Below are 20,905 nucleotides of genomic sequence, written 5' to 3' on the forward strand. Positions count from 1 at the left end.
ATCGTTTCTCAAAAGGTTTACACTGATGCAATTTTCTTAAAATTCTTTCATTTAGTGGCCATATTATAACCGGAAATTATCTGTGACTTGAAATTTGCCTACCTCCAGGGGCACAAACGCACAGTACCCTTCTCACCCGACCTGACCCAGTGATTCACCGGAATAGCTCCGACCACAAGAATATTTTTGCGTTCCTCTGTCCACTTCTACAAACTAGATGTGTGCCAGTATACTGACAAAAAATCATTTGAATCCATTGAGAATTCGCTGAGCCAAATAACACTTTCGGCCAAACGGCAACTCATAGAAAACTTGGACTCTTTTGCTCTGATAAAAGTTCAGGGCTTTCCAATGATAATCATATTTCTTACTTAAGTTAATTATAACATGTATTGTTCACTATTAGTTTTCATCTGTTGATTCAAATGTCAACTATGTTACAAGTAGTATTGTTTCCAGCTTTGTAGCATGTGGTAAAATTCAATTCAGCGTTTCATTTACCCTGCTGGGAGATCGGTAATTCTGGCTTGTTTTCAGCATAAATGAAAACCGAATTTAGTATTGTACCTTGTAACTCTATACTAGAGTTTGTCCTGGCGTGATAGTTTTGAGGGTTATGTGAGATAATAATGACTCTTTGTTTCTAGACCAAGTATTTCAAATCAATTAATTTCAAAGTACATTTTTGCTCTAAACATATCTTGTTTTGAATCTAAATTAAGAAATGGTTCCAAGTCTTTACGCAAGATACTACTTACCCGCCCAGCATGACGTTAACATTCCCATGCATATTCGCTCCCGGTCGCAGCGTTTGCAATCCCTGGTGGTGATGGCCGGAACCTCGCAAACTGCTCGAATTACTACTGGAGACATTGTAGTACGACACCGTATGATTGCCGAGCATATTGTGCGTGCTGACAGCCGTGAGCACTCGCTTCGACGTCGACAATGCACCACCGGATCCAGTACTGGTTCCCCTCATGATGGTCGTTGGTTGATTGATCGACGATTTGGAGCACCACAAAAATTGTCACTGACACGCCGCCCACTATACGGGGGGAAATCAATATGGGGATGTGTTCCACTTTTTCCACAAACCACTTGCACTTTCCGAGGTTTCCTCTTTGTTGGTGAACTCACTAATGGTAAGCGATGGCGGCACTATTCGAATCGTTCGCATCACAATCTGTCTTCTGGAAATGAAGAAAGAAGCACGTTTATTTCCCATAACTGTTCGTCGATTGCGTTCTGTGGAAAAATGATTTGCGTGGATCTGTTCGCGGATTAACGTAACTTCATTTCTTGAAAACGGGATGCGATTGCAGCTGCAACCCATTTAGATTGCATTATGTTGTATTAAGATCTCATCATCACTTGTGCATTTGTGCCTGCATTGATTTGATATCATATTTCTAACAGCTCTCTAACTCAACTCAATAACTCTGAACATAGGGAACCAAAATAAAACAGTTTTTTAACCGCAAGGTTTCGAACAACAATTTATACGTTTCATCACAAATGGAGCATTAATAATGTCCAAGAAATTATTGATCTATGACAGGCAGTATTTCGATTGCCACTGAAAGAAGTCAGACTAAAACTGCTCATAAAAGCATAACTGTTCCATATAGAAAATTATGAACATTTTTATGAGAAGACAAAGTTTGAGCGCTATTTTCTCAATGTCTACTTTTTCCATATAGGACAGTTATGCCTTTATGAGCAGAAAAAGTGTGTCATCATAAATATACCTTAATTCCAGTCACAATAATACCAAAGAAAGAAGGCTCTTGAAAGCTAATGTTAGGCATTGACTTCTGCTATTTGTGACCTTCCATAAATAGCTTCGTCGAAAAAAAAGCTTGAATATGAATGGAATGAGTTGGTAATTGGAAAATGATGGTCTTTCATTACCGTGCATGTTCAGCTGTAGTGTTACGTACAAATGTTGTAATATACTGTCTTCCATTAGGTATATTTATCTAATAATGTCATGTAGCTCTAGCATTTCTTGTGCGTTAGAATCCCACAAGGATGGTTATAGAGATTTCTCCTGAATTGTTCCAGAATTCCTGGCTTGTCTTCTAGCAATTAAAGCTTACATTTTTCATTTATCCTTGAATTTGTCCAGTGATTTTTCTTGGGGTTGTTCTGCAAGGTCGTCCAGAATATCCTTCAAGATTTTTTTTAAGAATTCATTCAACATTTTTACTTGCGGTGATCTAGAATTCCACAACGATGATAGTTCATTCCGTACTGAGTACCTCCAATAAATCTTCCAGGGTTAACTCATTCTCAAAGGAATCCTTCAATAGCTCATGCAAAGATTCCTCCAAAAATTCTTCCAGGTTATTCTCCTAGGAATAATCCTTAAGAAATTTTTACCAATGATTTTTTTAAAGTGTTCATGGTGTGATTCCTTCACTGGTTCTTCTCCAAATTCCTCAACGACGTCTTCGAAAATTCCTTCTGCTGGGATTGCTCGAGACTCCACTATTTTGGGAATGAATGATGCCTTTAGAGATTTTCAAAAAAAAAAAAATCCTCCAGGAATTTTTCCAGAGATTCGCCAGGCTTTTTTAGAGATTTTTCCAGGAATTTTCCAAAATATTTCTTTAGGAACTCTTTCAGATCTTCGTGCAGTAACCCTTGCAAAGATTCTTCCAGGAATTTCCACACAGATGTCCTCAGTTATGATTCTGAAGTTTCCTACATGATTTTTTTCAATTATCACAGGAATGGTTCCAGGACTTGTTCTATAAATATCTGTAGGAATTCTTTTGGAGATTGCTACAGGAATACTTTCAGAGATCTTCCCCTATTTTGTTTTTCTGGCGTTACAACTTGATTGGGACTAAGCCTGTTTCTCAGTATAGTGGTCTTACAAGAACTGCCACAGTTACTACCTGAGAGCTTGCATTGATAATTGACCATTAGAGTGCGGCTTATTTTTCAAAAGTTCTCAAAATCAATAAATCGTGTGCTCTTCTGAGATTAAATCACATAAAAAGAGATACCACAAAGTTTGAGCCAAAATTACTAGAATTAGAGGTGGCACAAGCGGCTTTAGGGAGAATTTACAAGTTATAAAATATAACCGTAAGTAGAAGCTGCTTAACTTTTGTTATTTTCCAACCAATTTTGATGTTCTTAGTTTCATTATCTTTAAAATTAAATTTATACAAAGTTTGTAGAGCATTAAATTTGTCTATAGGGTGTCCCTGAAAATATTGGCACGACTTTCATAACGAGAATCACAATATTTTTTCGGACAAATAAATATTTTTATATTTTTGTATATTTTCTTGGGGCATTTTTAATACTGCCTGTGAAAAGTTTGTTTGATAAAATATTTTTGGACATTGATATTTTTGATTTTAGAAAATCAATTCTTATCTAGCTAGTACAGACCTAACTTTTGTGTTCTGTTAGAACTCAGCCAATAATGAATGTTTTTATCAAAAATCAATCCTTAGATGTGGTGAGTTCAAGTACATTCTATCTGAGATGATCCACAAGAATGTTTGCTCAAGATTGTATTTGGCTTTGCTAGGAAACATTTGACAAAATAGTAATATTCTAAAAAAATCACTTGTTCCGCACTCCACATGAAATAACCACGAAATCAGATGTTCTGGTATTTTTAATGTAAATAAAAATTATTCATTTCAAATTTATTCATGTCAAATATCTACACTTTTTGATATGAAAGACAAAATTTAGGTTTTTACATGTTTTAATGGCCATACAAGGACTTGGTCTGACCCTTTTAAAAATCGGTCGCAGCTGAAATCGGATTTTGAATTGCTGTTGAAATTTCATACACTTAAGATTATAATCTCAAATAAAACAAATGATGACCTGATCATTTATCGTATCGGCAATGATAAACATTTTTTTAAGGTTTTCATTGTACATACTCTATGACCTATCACAAGTTTTGTACGACAAAGTCATTCAACAATAACGCGATTTGTGCAAAATTGATAAGAGGAACTTCCAGAAATGTATCACCATCAACAAAACGTAGCGAAAAAAAAAATCGTTAATAAATCAAAATCTGCTTTTTAGAAGTGCAAGAACATAATGTGTGAAAATCAGGTTTTTATCTGCACTAGTCTCTAAATGGCAGTATGGTAAAGTCGTTCCAATACTTTCTGGGACACCCTGTAAAATCAAAACAAGTCTTAGTTGAAAGTAGTTTTCTCCAAATTACTCTTCTCTCTACTAACAAATTTATTTTTTCATTCTAAATTTTTTGACTTATTTTTGAAGCTAATTTCTTTTTTTTGAACTGTGTACACATATAATTACAAAAATGTTTCGACCAAGTCATTAAACAAAAGCTACCCAAAAATATGATTTTTTTATTGAATAAATTTAATTTATTTGGATTGTTTTTTTACCAAATATTACATTTTTACTATTTAACTGAAGTTCATAAAGCATCATATTGTAACTATGAGTTGAATGGTGCATTCATATTTTTGTTTAAATGGCATAAATATTTTGAATTTATGAAATTATTTTTCGTTAAAAATTCTTATTTTTCAGTTTCAGTTTTCTTAAATGACTTAGTCAAAAAGATTCATTTTTTTCAGTTTATGTAAATGACTTAGTCAAAAAGATTTTTTAATATAATTTGTTGTATACACAGTTTAGATACAACTATATAAGTTTGGTTTTTGGTTTTAAGAACTATCGGAAAATAAGCCGCACCGTATTGACTATTCTCGAAAACTTATTCTAACAGACTCAAGTCAAAAAAGTATACAAACTTACTTTATCGATTCTACGTGTTTCGCAGACGAAATTCTACACGTTGCGCTCTGAAACAACTCGATTTTTCACTTTTAAAACGTTTAATTTCCGGATTTACAAAACGACGAAAGTAAGATTCTCAACTTTCGCAACATAACCACTACTTTCGCCGCCCCGCTGTATGGAGAGACAAAGTGACTTAACCACGAATCAAAACAAAACACTACTTGAGCCGATTTTACACTGGTAGTAAAACGTCGAAAGTAACTGAATAAATGGGCTTATCATTTTGTAATATTTTTTTTTGTGGGAAATTACAGGAACTCCCTAGTTTTTGAACGCGAGCTTAATGTATGCAAAATTTAAGCGATGTACACGGCGAAAAAAAATTAAAAAGTTGATTAATTTTAAAACAGTTTTAAAAGACAGGTTGTGATTCTTCTGAATTAATTTTCTCAAAACCATATGAAAGTTACTTACGTCGATTTGAAAAAGTAATCGAGTATTGTTTTATTATAATATCTTTTGACAAGTACACAGATAGTGCCGAAATACGAGAAAATTTTCAGCCTGAAAAGATCCTCGGCAGATGAGGTTTGAATCAAGGCCGTCAACATGGCGTTGCTGAAAAGCTGCGTGTTATTTTTTCAGATACCCCTTCAGGCACTTTTGCAGAGCAGTTTTAACAAAGATTCCTCCAAGATTTTTTTTACAAACCTCTCCAGCGATTTTTCCAGAACATTCACCGAGAACTCTTCCAATCATTTCTTAAGGAATTCATCCATAGATTTCTCAAGGATTGCTGAAAGACATTCTTCTAAAAATTCTCACGAGAACCTTCCTATAGATTACTATAGGAATAATCCCAGACATTCCCACTCGAAGATTTCTCGACAATTTTTTCAGATATTATTCTTTTTATTCATAGAGAGTTTCTTCCAGCAGTTGTTACATAGATTTTAAAAAATGCCTCGAAAAACTCTTAGAATTCTCCGGAAGTTCTTTGGGAGATTTTCTAGACGTTCTTTCAGAGATTCTTCCAGAAATTCTTCCTAAAATTCCTCTCCGAATTCTTTTAGAACCTCCTCCAGGAATTCCTTCAAAGATTGCTTTATTAATTCTTCCAGAGATGATTTACAGAGATTCATTCAAGAGTTCTTCCAGAGATTCCTCCAGAAATTCTTCCAGAGATTCCTCTTAGAATTCTTACAGAGATCCCTCTAGGGATTCTTTCAGAGATTCCTCCAGGAATTCTTCCAGAGATTCTTCCAGGACTTCTTTCAGAGATTTTCCGGAAGTTCTTCCAGAGATTCTCCCAGAGATTCCTCCAGAAATTCTTCCAGAGATTCCTCTTGGAATTCTTCTAAAGATCCCTCTAAGAATTCTTCCAGAGATTCCTCTAAGAATTCTTCGGATAAATTTCTGTTGGAATCACTTGAAGAATTCTTGAAGGAGCCAAGAATTCTTCAAGAGATTCCTCCAGGAATTCTTCCAAAGATTCTTCCAGGACTTCTTTCAGAGATTTTCCAAGAGTTCTGCCAGAGATTCTCCCAGAGATTCCTCCAGAAATTCTTCCAGAGATTCCTCCAGGAATTTTTACCGTGGTTCTTCCGGGAGTTCTTCTCGAGATTCCTTCAAGAAATCTTCCAGAGATTCCTCCAGGAATACAGTGGCCACACTATTATGGGTCACCCACTATTATGGGTCACCCACTATTATGGGTCATTCCCATTTAAATTCCATGCAAAACAGAGTGACTAATAATCGTGACAAGGTGATCCATAATAATGTAACCACCCTTCATAAATTCTTCCACAGATTCCTTCAAGAATTCTTCCAGAGATTTCTCCAGGAATTCTTCCAGAGATTCCTTCAGGAATTCTTCCAGAGATTTCTACGGGATTCCTCCTTGAATTCATCTAGAGATTCCTCCAAAATATCGTCCGAAGATTACTCCTGGAAATCTTTAAAATATTCTTCTAGGAATTCTTCCAGTGATTCCTCCAAGAATTCTTCCCATGATTCCTCGAAGAATTCCTTAAGAGATTTCTCTTGAAATTCTTCCAATGATTCCTCCAGGAACTTCTCCAGAGATTTCTCCAGAAATTCCTTCATAGATTCTTCCAGAAATTCTTCGAGAGATTCCCCCAGGAATTTTTAGAGATTTCTCCAGAAATTCTTCTAAATATTCCTCCTGGAATTCTACCAAAAACTTCTCCAGGAATTATTCCACTGATTTCTCAAGGAATTCTTACTGAGACTGTTTCTGGAATTTTACAGAGATTCCTTCTGAAATTCTTCCGGAGATTACAAAGAATTCTCCAGAACAGAGTTCTGAATTTGATGAGATGATGAGAAATCTGATATTTTCAGCACGAATGGAGAATGCTTTTTTGCTTCCACATGGGTGAGTCTATTGTTGCTTTCCTACTTCAACTCTTCCTTTCCTTGTTGGGCTACATGGGGGGACAACTGAAAATCACTTCACTCTGAAGATATTCGTTTTTCACTTCATAATCTTTTCTGCTCACCAACTTTTCCCTAAATTGTTCATTTTGTGGATGAAAAAAAAATTGGTGTCAGCTACTGGATTTTAACCGAACAAAGGGCATAATCTGTTGCATAGTAGCACTTGTTACTTATATCGATGCAAACTGGAGAGGATAAAGCTATCTGTTTCAAAGATTTCTTCAAGAATTTTTCCAGAGGTTTCATCAGAAATGCTACCAAAGTTTTCTCTAGGAATTCTTCCATAAAATCCTCCAAGAACTCTTCTAATGATTTCTCTCATATTCTTCCAAATGAGTTTAATATGAATTGTTCCTAAAATTCCTCTAGAGATTATTCCAGAGATCCATCCAGAATCTATTCCAGAGATGATTCCGGAATTTTTTCCAAAGATTCCTCCAGGAACTGTTTGAGAGATTGCTTTGAAACTTCTTCCAGAGATTTTTTGATTGACATATCCAGATATTTCAGTTTTTTTAATTCCGAGATTCATCCAACGATTTTTTTCTATGAATTCTCTCAGAGGCAATCTTCCAGAGATACTTCCATGAATTCTTCCTGAGATTCCTGCAGAATTCTCTGCGTGATTCTTACAGGGATTGTTCGAAGAGTTCATCCAACAGATGTTTATCCCACAATTTATTTCTGGCGAATTTCCTTAGAGATCCATCCAGCATTGTTGCTGAGATTTTTTCTGGAATATTTCCAAAGGTTCTCACAGCATTTTCTCAAGAAACTTGCCTGAGAATGCGCCCAGAAAATCCTCCGAAATTTTTCCGGAGGTAAAACACCTGTTGTAGGCATCTCCCTAGAAACTTCATGAACTCCCCCAGCAAGATCTTCATGGTTATATTCTCCAGTATTCTTCCAGTGTTCACGTCAGCATAAGTTTGTTCAACTTGAAGGAATTCTTCAGGACATTTATAAAAATTCTTGAAATCATTCAAGGTGAAATCCCTACTATGAGGAAATTTTTAAACGAATGTTGAGTATTTCCTAGAAATACTAGCATTGCAAAGATGCTGCTTTGGAAATTTGATTACTATTTTCAATCATCTTTAGGAATTTCTCCAATGATGCCTCCTGGAATTCCTCCAAAAATATCTTAAGAGACTTATCTAGGAATATCGCTAATACTCTAAACATTTCTTCAGATATAACTCCATGAATTCTTCTTTTTTTCTTAAGGCTCTACAGAAACATTGAAATATCCTTTTTGACGGCCGTTGTATAAGTTTTAGGTTGTGTGACTGACACTTCTTCCGTTAGACTAAACATTCTTGTCACTAACCCCAATTGCTTAGGCTTTTACATAAATATGAATTCGCAATCGCATAATTTTCAAATCCATCTTTTCACGTCCTGTTGCCTCTGGGATACATTACCCAAGGTACACACATGTTATAATTGATGCATATTAACTCTTATATGACTAGATTTTGTCATATAAGAGTTAATATGCATCAATTATAACATGTGTGTTACTCGGGTAGGTTACCACCAGAAGTTCCGCCACAAATTGCTAAATGAACTGCATCTAGAATAATAGCGCGAGTTTTCGCTTACACGTTTCAGTGCGTGTTCCAAGTCATGCTCTCCACGAATTGTACGTATCTTGGCAAACAGCGAAACGGCGGGAATCACGATATTTCAAATCGATAGGCAATTTACACACTACACTTGCCAACAGACCGACTGACTGACTTTCAAGTTCACTTGTCAGTCAACCGGCGGCTGCCTGCCTGCCCAGCAAACAAATTATTCACAACATCCCATCAAGAAGTTCACCGATAACACGATTTCCAGAGTCCATGCATAATCCAGTGTGTTGTTTTTCATCACGGTTCGATTGTTATTTTTCCAATCTCATTTCCACCATCGCCGCCTCGAAATAACGCGCACACTTCCTAAAGTCGTTTGTCGTTCACGCGCGAAAAACGCTACGGCATTAATCAAAACTCGAACCGCTGACGTCTGCCGGCCAGCGTAAGGACTTTGGGGCCGATGAATACTTGCGTCAAGATATTTCCTTCCGGATCAACGGCGTAGCGCCAACTGAGTCGGGATCCGGAGGTCACGCGGCTTTTTTGTGTGTTCTTTTGCAAGGGATACTCTCTCTACCATCACCTATATCCCAGGGCTGGTAGCATTTTTTTTAAATTGGTCTATTTTAATGCAAGTCAATATAAAATTCAGATGGAAATTTTTGAGGTATTTTGAATAAATTACATGAAGACAATAAAGCTTCAATATATAAATTCTTTGTGCAAACACCCTAATAGTTTAGTTTATTTTGATATTCCTAGAAAAAATCTTGAAAAAAATACATACAGTAATAATAGGAATAATAGGAAGTTATTCAGTCGCTACCAGCTCTGATATCCCCTCCACCCACAGGAAGAAGAAGAGAAAAAACTGCTGGTTTGGGAGTCATTCCGCCACCACGTGGCTGTTGTGCACTTGGGAACTACTAATTTGCCTATTGAAAAAGAAGAAATGGTCGGTGGATCCTACGCCAGCCCATCATCAGTTGGATGGGTGGGTGGGAGCCCACCTACGTCGTCGATGGTGGCGGCGATATATGTTAATAATGTTCCCTCCCTGCCAGTTCCTTTGTACTTCCGCCGCCCGTTTGACCGTATATGTATAGTTTTGTGAAGGAAGCAGTATGTCAATCCATCAGTAGTGATGTATGAGTTTTCTTAACTGTATTTATTTTGCAATATGTTATTGTTTTTATTTTACGAATGTATGGAGTAACTTCAACTTAAAACGCAAAATAAAACATAGGTTTTCCCAACAAAATTTTGTTGATTTTGCTTGACTATGGTCATAAAAAAATTACCAATCAAAATATTTTTTTATGTTTTTGTGTATGTTTAACATAAAAATGGTGCATTTCATTAAATGATACCTTCGTATAAGTTTTAGAAAACTGCAAACAGTATTTAAAAACACACTAGGAAAGAAAAACGCCTCAGAGTATCAGGGCTAAATAACATATTTTCAATATAGTTGGTATCAGAAACAAATAAATTGTAACATTTTCTTTCTAGGAAAATAGGAAGATGGGAAGATAGGAAGGTAGGAAGCTAGGAAGATAGGAAGATGGGAAGATAGGAAGATAGAATGATTTGAAGATAGCAATACAGGAAGACAGGAAGATAGGACTGATGAAAATAGGAAGATAGGATAATATGTAATAGGTATATTAGAGGATAGGAAGATAGGAATGAAGAAAATAGGAAGACACAGGGTGGCCACCGAACCGAGAAAATCGGGAAAAAAGATGGGAATTCGAATCCACCGGGAAAATGACGGGGAAAAAATCGGGTATTTGAGAAGATCATCGGGAAAATCGTGTTGTACGAACATCTTCAAGCTGTAATCTTCAAAACAACCTCCAAAAAAATATGGAAAGTAGTTGTTTTTAATGATATTGCCATGAGGCATCCGCAATTTTGAACAAATATCTTTCAAACATTAATGATTTAATTTCTACTATGATACCATATCTCTTAAAAATGTTTCACTCTTCTCTTATCAATGTTCCGAAATATTTTTTTGAATTTTTGTTCTCACACTGTCAGTGCTAATATTTTTTGAACTTTTTTTAACTTTATTTACGCAACGTTTTGGTTTAGCGCTTTTCTGTAATTGCTGAATACCACAACTAATTTTGAAAACAAGCCTTTATTTATAAAATCTTTTAATAATGTCACTAGTTATAGTTTTGAATAAGGGCTCATTTATGATTTCAATAACGGTCAAGCAGTTTTAGCTCAAATAAAATGTGTAGAAGACCTATACAAAAAGCTTAACGGAAGGGTGGGTGGATGTCAAAAAATGAGTATTTTTGGTGTTATTGAAAATTGTGAGTGAGCCCTAAGTAAGCCCTTCTACATGTGTGGCTTTGTTTCATCCATACCTTGAACTTATTTGCTTTAGTGAACTCTTTATTTTTATGAAGAAAATTTAAAGGATTAAGTTCAATCCTTTCAATAATTTCAATTACGGTAAAGAACTTCTTGGACATCTTGATGATTTACTTAGGCACCTGAGGCTTTTGTCGGCGTAATTATCCTAAATGTAGCATTAACAGGGTGTCTACTACCTGGAAAAACCTGGAAAACCTGGAATTATCAGGGAATTTTATTCAACCTGGAAAAAAAAACCTGGAATTCTCAGGGAATTAGAATTACAATCAGGGAAAATATTTTGAGGCAGTAATTCATGGTAGAATATGTTCACTTCAAAGGATTTTTGCGTCAAAATCCAGAGATTATCATTACTTTCCAGAATACTCAGAATAAACATCAAATATCTTCAGGTATATTTGATCAGTATTGGATTCACATATCTAAGGCTGGGGGCAGGGTTTTTTTTCTCGAAGACTTGGTCCCTATTTTTATTCAAATCTCTAATAAGTCTCTCTTGATGAAAGGTCCCTATTTTAACCAATATGGTCTCTAAAGGATCTTCTTCCCTATCTTGCTTGTAGTGAATTCTGATGCAATATTTTATAAGGCCTCGAGAAACTTTCAGAGCCTGTTACGAGACTATTCAACTAATTCTTTAAGTAATTCTTCACATATTTCTAGAGAAAATGTTCCAAGAGTTTTCCTTGTGTTTTTTCCAGATATTTCATCTGGAATACTTTCAGGGACTAATGCAGGATTCTCTCCAGAAATTCTTCAAGAGATTCCTCTACCAATTCTACCAGCAATTTTTCAAAGGATGCTTAAGGGAATGTCATCAGAATTTGATTCAGGACATCCTCAAGCAATTCAACGTTACTACCTCCAGTCATTTTCTTAGAGATTACTTCAATTTTTTTTTCCAAAGACTGTTCTAGGACTTCCTCGAGATATTTTTTCAATAATTCTTCAACCGAATTTTCCAGCTGTAACTCTATCAGATCTTCCAAAGATTCCCACAGAATATCTTTCAAGAAGCCCGCAAAGGTTTTTTCAGGCTTTCAGGCTTTTTTTAAGAATTTCTACGCCATTATGTCCACATTCACTCCAAAAAATTGTTACAAAAAATCCTCGAGTAATTAATCAGTAAATCTATTAGGAACATGTCATATGCGACCTGTGTTTCGTGGTTCAGTTACTCTATTATTTATTTTTGGAATTTCCTCTGCATTTCAACCAAGGATTACAGTTGTCCCAAACATTCCTCAATGAATCAAATAAAAAATACCATAGAATTCTCTAAAATTCATCTAAGATTCCACATTAGTTACTACTACAACTATTTTTCCAAGAAATCCTTCGATCATTCCTACCAATTTCTTAGCGATTTCGTTTTTCAAGGAGTTGATTCACAGAGATTCAATATTGATCTGTCAATATCTGTCAATATTGATTTATCAAGAATGACTTAAGAATTTACACAAGTTTTTTAGAGGTTACTCAAATATTTGCTTTGGAAATTCATCACGAAAAACTTATGGAAGAATGCTGGGCAAAATCTGTGAAAACTTCATTGAGAAATCTCTTAATTTTACAGGAGGAGTTACTGATACTAGAATTTCCTGGATTTCTTGTTACTGTAATTTCCAAAGAAATCTTAGAAGCTATCTCTGGAGTAATTTCTTAAGATATCCTTAGAGAAATTCGTAGTCAAAATCTTAAAGAAATTCTGAAGGACAATTATGTTGGAAATCCTGAGAAATCCCTGAAGGCATTTCAGGTTGAATATTGCAACATGTTTAAAACGGGAGCCTTGGACGATGTTCTAGGAAACCGATGGGAAAATCACCGAAAAAAAAACCTTGAGGACTAGAGATTTTCTTGAAAAATATCTGAAATTATATATGAAGTAATTCCTGATGGAATCTTCGAGGTAATTCCTGTGATTTTTTTTGGAACAATTCTGGTTGTTATTTAAGATATCCAAAATAAAATTCTTAGCAAAATACCTTAGGAAAATTCTTGAAGTGATTTTATGGGAAATAATTACTAAATGAACTCCTGGAGAAAAAATCAAATCTCTCAAATTAAAATATCTATCCATTTATCTAATTTGAAGAAATCTTCAGAGTTATATCTGGATATCTGGGCAAATACCTGAGATTATTTCTGATGAAATTCCTTGAGAAAATCATTGAAAAAGCAGTAATACAAACACTATTATTTGTCGTAATATCTCGAGGAAGTTCAAACAAAAAAATATTCTCAGAGAAATGTCAGGTCTGATTCCATAAAAAATCAAACTCTTTTCTCCTGGTTCCTGTTAGGTTTCGATTTGTTTTTTGATTACTGTTAGGTCTCTTTTTTCAAGCAAGAGGTATCTGAATTTTCTATTTTCAAAACACTCAGTCCCTACCAGCCATGCTTCATGAACAATTTCTAAAATTATTGGAAAATATTCAATTTCTGAAAAAGTTAAGTTATCTGGAATTTAAACAACTTCGAATTATTTTTTTACAATCATGATTCCTTCAGAGCTCTTGAAAGTTTTCGAATGAAATGCAATCAATTAATCATTTACCTAAATTACCACATTTGTAAATGTTATGTTAATGGATTCGATTAAAAGGGAACTTTATTATCCGTTTTCTAAACACGATGATAGACAGAACTTTTACAAACAAAATAAAAAAAACGCCATCATCATTAAATACAATTAACATGAACATTCGAATTAAGCTTTAATGTTGTTAGCACATTGTTTTATAATGTCTAGAAGAGTGAATACACTTTAAAACACTTTTTAAATTTTTCATTAGTTTGTTTTGGTCATATAAAATTAGAGTACTTTTTGAACCTGGAACTAATTAATGAAACCTGGAAAAAACCAGGAAATATCAGGGAATTTCATTTCGGTAAACGAGTAGACACCCTGATTAAGATACTAAGTGTAGATGTTTACCTAAAGCCAAACCTCGGAATTTAGAGAGCACGCGTCTGAAAACCAAACAAAGCTCTGAGCTGAAATTTTGATCGTTTTATCATCATTGGAATGCTACCAATCCATTCAATTTTCAACTCGAATCTTAAAACTTAGTTCTTAAAACTTGAACTTGAAAATTCGAAATTTGGCTTAAAGGGCATATTGTTGGTAAATATGGTTCAAATAGCATTCAAATTAAACCCCTGTCGTGTCAAGAGAAGGATCTATTTTATTAGAACAATTAACCATCTCTTTCCAATGATAGAAAGCTCCAGACCTCCATTGATTTTCGACGAATACGAGACATATTGATTCAGATAAATACTTTACTATGTCATAGTTTTCAGAATAAAATTCTATATAGACTAGAATAATCTAAAAGTCAACTTATTGTTCCAATAGTGAAACTATTGATATACAATAAAATTACTATGAAAAAAAAAACTAAAAAAAAATCGATTCCAAAAAAATGTTGTGGGGCTTTTTATAGAAACCATTTGTGATATAGAAAACAATAATTAAAGTCGTAGGAAAGAATGGATTAAAAACCGGGAAAAAATCTGGAATTTCAAAATCAAAATTTGGTGGCCACCCTGAAGATAGGAATATAGGAATGATGAAAATAAGAAGATAGTAAGAGAAGAAGATAGGAAGATAGGTAGATGGGAAGATAGGAACTTAGGATGATAGGAAGATGGGAAGATAGGAAGATATGAAGATGAGAAGAAGATAGGAAGATAGGAAGATAGGTAGATGGGAAGATAGGAACTTAGGATGATAGGAAGATGGGAAGAGAGGAAGATATGAAGATAGGAAGATAGAAAGTTAGCAAGATAGCAAGATAGGAAGATGGGAAGATAGGAAGATAGGCAGATATGAAGATAGGAAGATAGGAAGATAAAAAATAGGAAGATAGTAAGAAAGGAAAATTAGAAGATAGGAAGATAGGAAGATAGAAGATTAAAGATAAAGTTGGAAGATAGGCGATAGAAGATAGAAGATAGAGAATAGAGGAAATGATCAATAAAAATCTACAACCAACTGAATTCTATCAACTATCAACATTTTGTTACTTTTCCACTCATTATTGTTCTTTTCTTTATAGTGAGAAAAATAAAAAGCTGGAGGATACGGGATGGTAATGGATTAGGGATGGGAAAGTTGTTGCGCTTGCGAGGGAATGAATTAGAAAAAAGGCTACAGTATCACCTAAGGAATGTATCGAAAAGTAGTTGCAGGTTATCAATACGCTGGATGAGAAGTTGTTTTTTTTTTCTAATTGCCAGTATGCTGACGCTAAATTTACGATCAGTTATGTTGGATCTCTGTCACTAAGAAAACTTTAAATTAATAAGTGTGGAAGTGTTCATAGATGCAGGCTTAGTTCCGGTAGGGACACATCGCCAGGATAAAAAAGAGACGAAGATATTAGTTAGCAGATATTTACCCTCTAATAGCCGAAACCCACCTTTAGACGTGGTATCCTTTGGATTTATTTTTGTATTTTTCCATAGCTTAGAATTCAAAATGATTTCTGGCTAATATGTAGAATAAAACACACATACCAGGAATGTTTTTTTTAAGACTTTCGAAACGTTTTTGAATTTTTGAAAAATGTTCGAAAAGTGGACTATTTTATAACCTACAAATGCCTCAGTCTTATTTAGAGTGTAATACAAAAATATGTGCTTTTTACATTTTTGAACAATCAGCCTATGATGAACCTGATGACATTGAATTTACGCCAGAGTTGTTATTATCTTTAAGTTACACGAAAATAAATATGTTTTAGAAAAAAAAAATCATATTTCTGGAAGTATTGTAAACACTCATTTATTTATTATTGACAGAAATCGGTAAACAAAAAAAAAAAGATAAGGGCGTTCAAAAATAAAAAATAGAAAACTTAAAAGTTCATTGATTTGCTAATAAAATTTAATCATTTTTTGAAACGTGTCCAAACGTGGATCGAAATATTTCACATTCGTCGAAATTTGGATATTAGAGGATTAATTAGTTAGTCGTGGGCCTTCCAGGTGTGCAGCTCTCACAACTTTTATCGATACAGCCCTTCTTGCATGCCGCGATGATACCGTTTGACTAATAGTCGTTGGTGATGTTTCCTTGGTGGCAACATGGATGGATGGTGGTGGATCATCATTTCGGCGTCATCGGCGTCATCGGCGAATATCGCTAGGTATGTGGAATTTGGTTGTGATGGCAATGGAGCAGACAAAACAAAGCATTTTCCGCTCTATGCTTGAATGAATAGTTGTGATGCGTTTCTGTTAAAGGGTGTTTATGACTTTTCAATACGAAACTCATGATTCACAAAACAAGTTTACGAATGCGATTCGAACCCAGCACGCCCAGTGTGGTCTTGCTTCATAACTGCTGCGGCTATTTGGGCCTCTCGGCAAATTATTCTTTTTCTAATAATAGAATGCTTTATTTGACCCAAATAATTAATATTTAGGGTGGACCTTGCTATCCAAAAATGTTTAAAATTTCCTTTTTCTAGAAACCATAATACAAATTTAGAAATCGATTCGTTAGAAGCCATTTTGTTGCATAATAAATGTTGTTTTGCATAACCACTCAACTTTGTTGAAAAGTGGGATTCCAACATAATTTCTGAAGGAAATTTACGCATCACTTTTTAGGAATTTTCAAAGAAATGTGCTCAGAATAGACTAATGCAAATTTTGAAATTATAGGGAGCCATAATGCTTGAACAATGTAAATTATGGTAAACAGTATCCTCCCAAAGTTTGAAACGATTAGGAAGGCATTTGGCTGTGCACACTCCATTTGAACTTTATATGCAAATTAGTATAGAAAAGGTCAACTTTTTGTGTCCAGCCCACTATCCTTTCGTATTAATATTCTGTGGAAGTGTTCACAAGCTCTTTTAAAGTGAAATCTTCTCAGCTACAACTGAGACGAAGACCACATTTTGATAGGACATCAGGATGATACAAAATAGTTGAACCATATAATTTCATTTATTTGCAATTATACGACATTTTTTCTCGTTTTCATCACCTTATTTCATAGGGCAATGTTGTAATGTGCTAGTGTCCATCGTATTAAGCTTTGACCAGTGAAACCTTCAACCCAGTATTGCAGTGAATGATGTTGTACAAACCAATGCCAAACAATTATTTCCCAAAACGGTGCATTGTGCAATAAGATTTTGATAAATCTTGATCGTTCATTGGAAATAATGCAATGAAATTATAACTTGCCGTTTTCTCTATTCGTCGTATCGTTTTCCTTTCCGTCGCAATTAGTTTTCTGATTCGTCTCACAACTAACTCACTGTGATATTGTAAGTAGTCAAAATACAACGTATTAACGCTATAATAAAATGTTTTACTAGAATATATAGATCTATGGGCATCTCCCTCCATTCCTTCGGCATAATGAAGTATATTAATTTCCTTCAAAATTCATTGTTCGCCACCAGCTAAACATAGAAACACAATTCTTTTTAACCGAACAATCATGACAGCTGCTCACAATGCAGCGAAAACAACACAATCAAAGGAATCGTTTTCTACTCCGAGCATCGCGCACACATTGATGCGCACGAGCTTTTTTTTCTAAGTACGGCGGATTAAATTTTGTTTACATTCTCAATTATACGCGGTCGTTGAGGGAATTTCATAAAATTTTGTAAATTATAGAACTTTTACGACGTTCGATTAAAATGAAATCCTTCAGTGAAGAAGTACGAAGGTTTTCCTTAGTGAAAATAAGTGCCCGGCGAAGTAAGCCACACGGGGGGCGGGAAGAAACTTGTATCAGAAAAGTGATATGGCTCAGTCGATCGCTAAGCATTTCGCTCGGATCGTGTTCGTCCATGCGATTTCGGTGAAAAAGTGCAAAGTGGATAATTGAACTGAAGTTATTTATCGATATATAGTAGTTTTATTGCATTTTTGGTGTACAAGTGTACGAACCATAACAGCTTTCACGAAATTACACTTGGAAAATGAATGTATGTTGCAGGTAAGTTTGAATATCCGCCGTAGTGGAACATTTTAAGTTTGATACGACGAATAATATAGCGCTTACGACGAAGTAGAACGAAACCCTATAGAGATATGGAGAGTAGAACTGTATGCAGAATTAAGGGACCGAACAAATCATCGACATAGTGAGAGATATCGAGATGTAGAACATCGAGATATGGAGAGTCGACTGTATTTTGTAAACAATCAGTTTCACTATTCACTATTCACTATTGAAATTTTTGATTACACTCATAATTTCTTTTACTTAATATAAAGTCCTACCTCTCTATAACGTAACTCGATATAACGTAACTTTTACCTCGATATAACGTAACTTTTTTTTAACTCCCATTTATTTTTCTAATTTTTATTAAAAACATGATTTTGAAGCTACATTAAACATTCTTCAAAATTCAAACACCAATGAATACTAAACCTGAGCAATGCAAGCGTTTACTATCACTGAATACAGTCATAAATCGATATCAAGTGAGCTATAAGCTCAATGTTAAAATCAACATTTTGTCATTGCTGTACACTTTTATTCATCATTCTTTTATTTATTATTATTATTAACGTTCTCACTGGAACTTTAATAACTAATGGTTTAGAATTTGAATTCAAAAAAACTATATGTTAATCATATATTTTGCATTTTTTTCCAAGAATTTGATGTTTCCCTTGGAATTTCTCCACAGATTTCAACTAAAATCATTCCGAGGATACCTCCTGATTTTCGTTCAATGATTTCTCTATAGACTTTTCCGAAACCCTACTGATATTCATATATAAAACATAAAACATATTCTTTAAATAATTACGACAGGGATCTTCCAGAAATACCACTAAGTAACCCTCCCGATATTCATGTATAAAAACTTCTGAAATTTTCTTCAGAAATGATTCCAGGGATCTTACCAGATATTTTTCCAAAGCGATTTCAGAGATTCCTTTCAGAGTTTCTAGGAACAATTGATCAGTATTGACTTAACAGACTCCCGTCTTAAGGATTATTTACGGAATTTCATCAGAAAATTCTTATTGAATTCCACCAAGAAATGGTTCAGATATTCCTCTTGGTACGTTCTCTAAAATATATCCAAGAACTGCAAGGTATTCTGCATTCCAGGAATTTTAAATTAAAGGATTTTGAATTATTCCGATATTTCTATATATCCATGAATACTACTGTGCCTTTGATCAAGAAGTTCACCAAGTAATATCTCCAAAATAGAAAATGGATAGAACTACGAATTATTCAAATCATTCCGCCTACGATACCTTATTTTTTCCGGAGTCTAAGATTCATAAATTATTCCATCAATTTTAATTCCAAAAACCGTACAGGTGCAAAAACCTAAAAATTATATCGACTGCATTTTTATTATGATTTTTTTTGCAGAACGTTCTCCAAATATTTATGCAAGAACCATTCTATGTACTACTTAATTTTCTTCAAGGATTTTATGTGGAACGAAATCCTTCATTGATTATATCAGGAATTTCTTAAGAAAATTCTCTATGTTTTTATTTTTAGCTGGTCCACCAAGTAATTTGTATTTGTATTTGTATTTGGACTATAGGCTATAAGCCCGTTACCCTTACTTGAAATTGACAAACAAATTTTTTACTAGTCTCTTAAAAATTTCCATAATCTACTACGAATTTCATCACTTGTCATATTATTAGAAATTACATCCTGTAGTCCGTTGAAGTCATTCATAAATCTAGCTGTAGGCTCGTGCCGGGTGTAGTTTCTCGACCTCAAATGGGGGATCAAACACCCTTCTGCGGCGAAATGAAACCGGACTGGTGTTAAAACTAAGCATAAACTAAGTAATTATTGATGTATTCGTCTAGAGATTTTTATACGTACTTTTTTTTATTACAAAAATACATTCAGGGATTAGTCCAAAAACTGATCAAGTTTCCCAGATTCCCTGAGAATTCTTCTAGAATACTGCCAATAATCCCACCACTTAATCGTTCAGAAACTTTTCCATGGAAAATACCTCAAGGATAGTTCTTGTTTTAATGAAGTTTTCTAGTGATTTCTTTATTTTCTCTTATACATTTTTTAAATAATTCTTGGGAAATCTATACCGAAATTCTGTTAAAAAATTACAAAAGGATTTGTTTTAAGAATTTTACTAGGAGTTCCTCATAACAAAATTCTTGATGTTCCATAATTGCCTGATAGAAGTGCTCATGGACTGCTCAACATTACCTTTTTTTAAGATTTAAAAAAAAATCTCATTTATGATTTTCTTTATGAGTTTCTCTGAGTGTTCAAGGATACCTCCAAAGACTTTTCCGGAATATTTTTTTATTTTGGATTACTGCAATAGAAATGTTAGAAAAAAAATATAAAAAAAAATGAAAAACGGAAAAGTGTTAAAGAAAAAATACAATAGACTCGTTTTAATTATGAATCGTGGTTTACGGCCAACCAGCCGAGTGGAAGTTTAACAACTACCGAAAAGCTAAACATTACATATAATTTGCAATTGGATTAGATGGACAAATTGATGTGAAGATTTGCGAAAAAGTTACACGTCTTCTCAGTGAGAATCGAACTCACGACTCCCCGATCTCTAGTTGGGGCGCGTTAACCACTACGCCATGAGAGGACTCATGAACGCAGAAGTTAACCTGAATTCGATTTCAGCTCAATAATCACGTGGTCCTCTTTCGCAAAGTGCACCTCTTTCGGAAGA

At 34.4% G+C, this 20,905-nt stretch overlaps 2 protein-coding genes across 5 annotated transcripts in view; one reads left to right on the forward strand and one right to left on the reverse strand.

Annotated features, from left to right (window-relative positions):
* Window positions 1–9,436, reverse strand: part of LOC110675790 (serine protease/ABC transporter B family protein tagD) — a 61,448-nt gene extending 52,012 nt beyond the window's left edge. The window contains exons 1-2 of one of the 2 annotated variants that reach the window (XM_021841589.1): window positions 8,836–9,436; window positions 759–1,193 (exon numbers count right to left, since the gene is read on the reverse strand). The gene's annotated coding sequence lies outside the window, so the exon portion shown is untranslated. The remainder of the gene's footprint in view (window positions 1–758; window positions 1,194–8,835) is intronic. The other variant, XM_021841587.1, reaches the window with a different exon arrangement.
* LOC5574903 (probable beta-hexosaminidase fdl) overlaps window positions 1–20,905 on the forward strand; it is a 205,845-nt gene that overhangs the window by 95,501 nt on the left and 89,439 nt on the right. The gene's annotated exons all lie outside the window — the stretch shown is intronic.

This window comes from Aedes aegypti, chromosome 2 (assembly GCF_002204515.2).
Source record: "Aedes aegypti strain LVP_AGWG chromosome 2, AaegL5.0 Primary Assembly, whole genome shotgun sequence".
Classification (NCBI taxonomy): domain Eukaryota; kingdom Metazoa; phylum Arthropoda; class Insecta; order Diptera; family Culicidae; genus Aedes; species Aedes aegypti.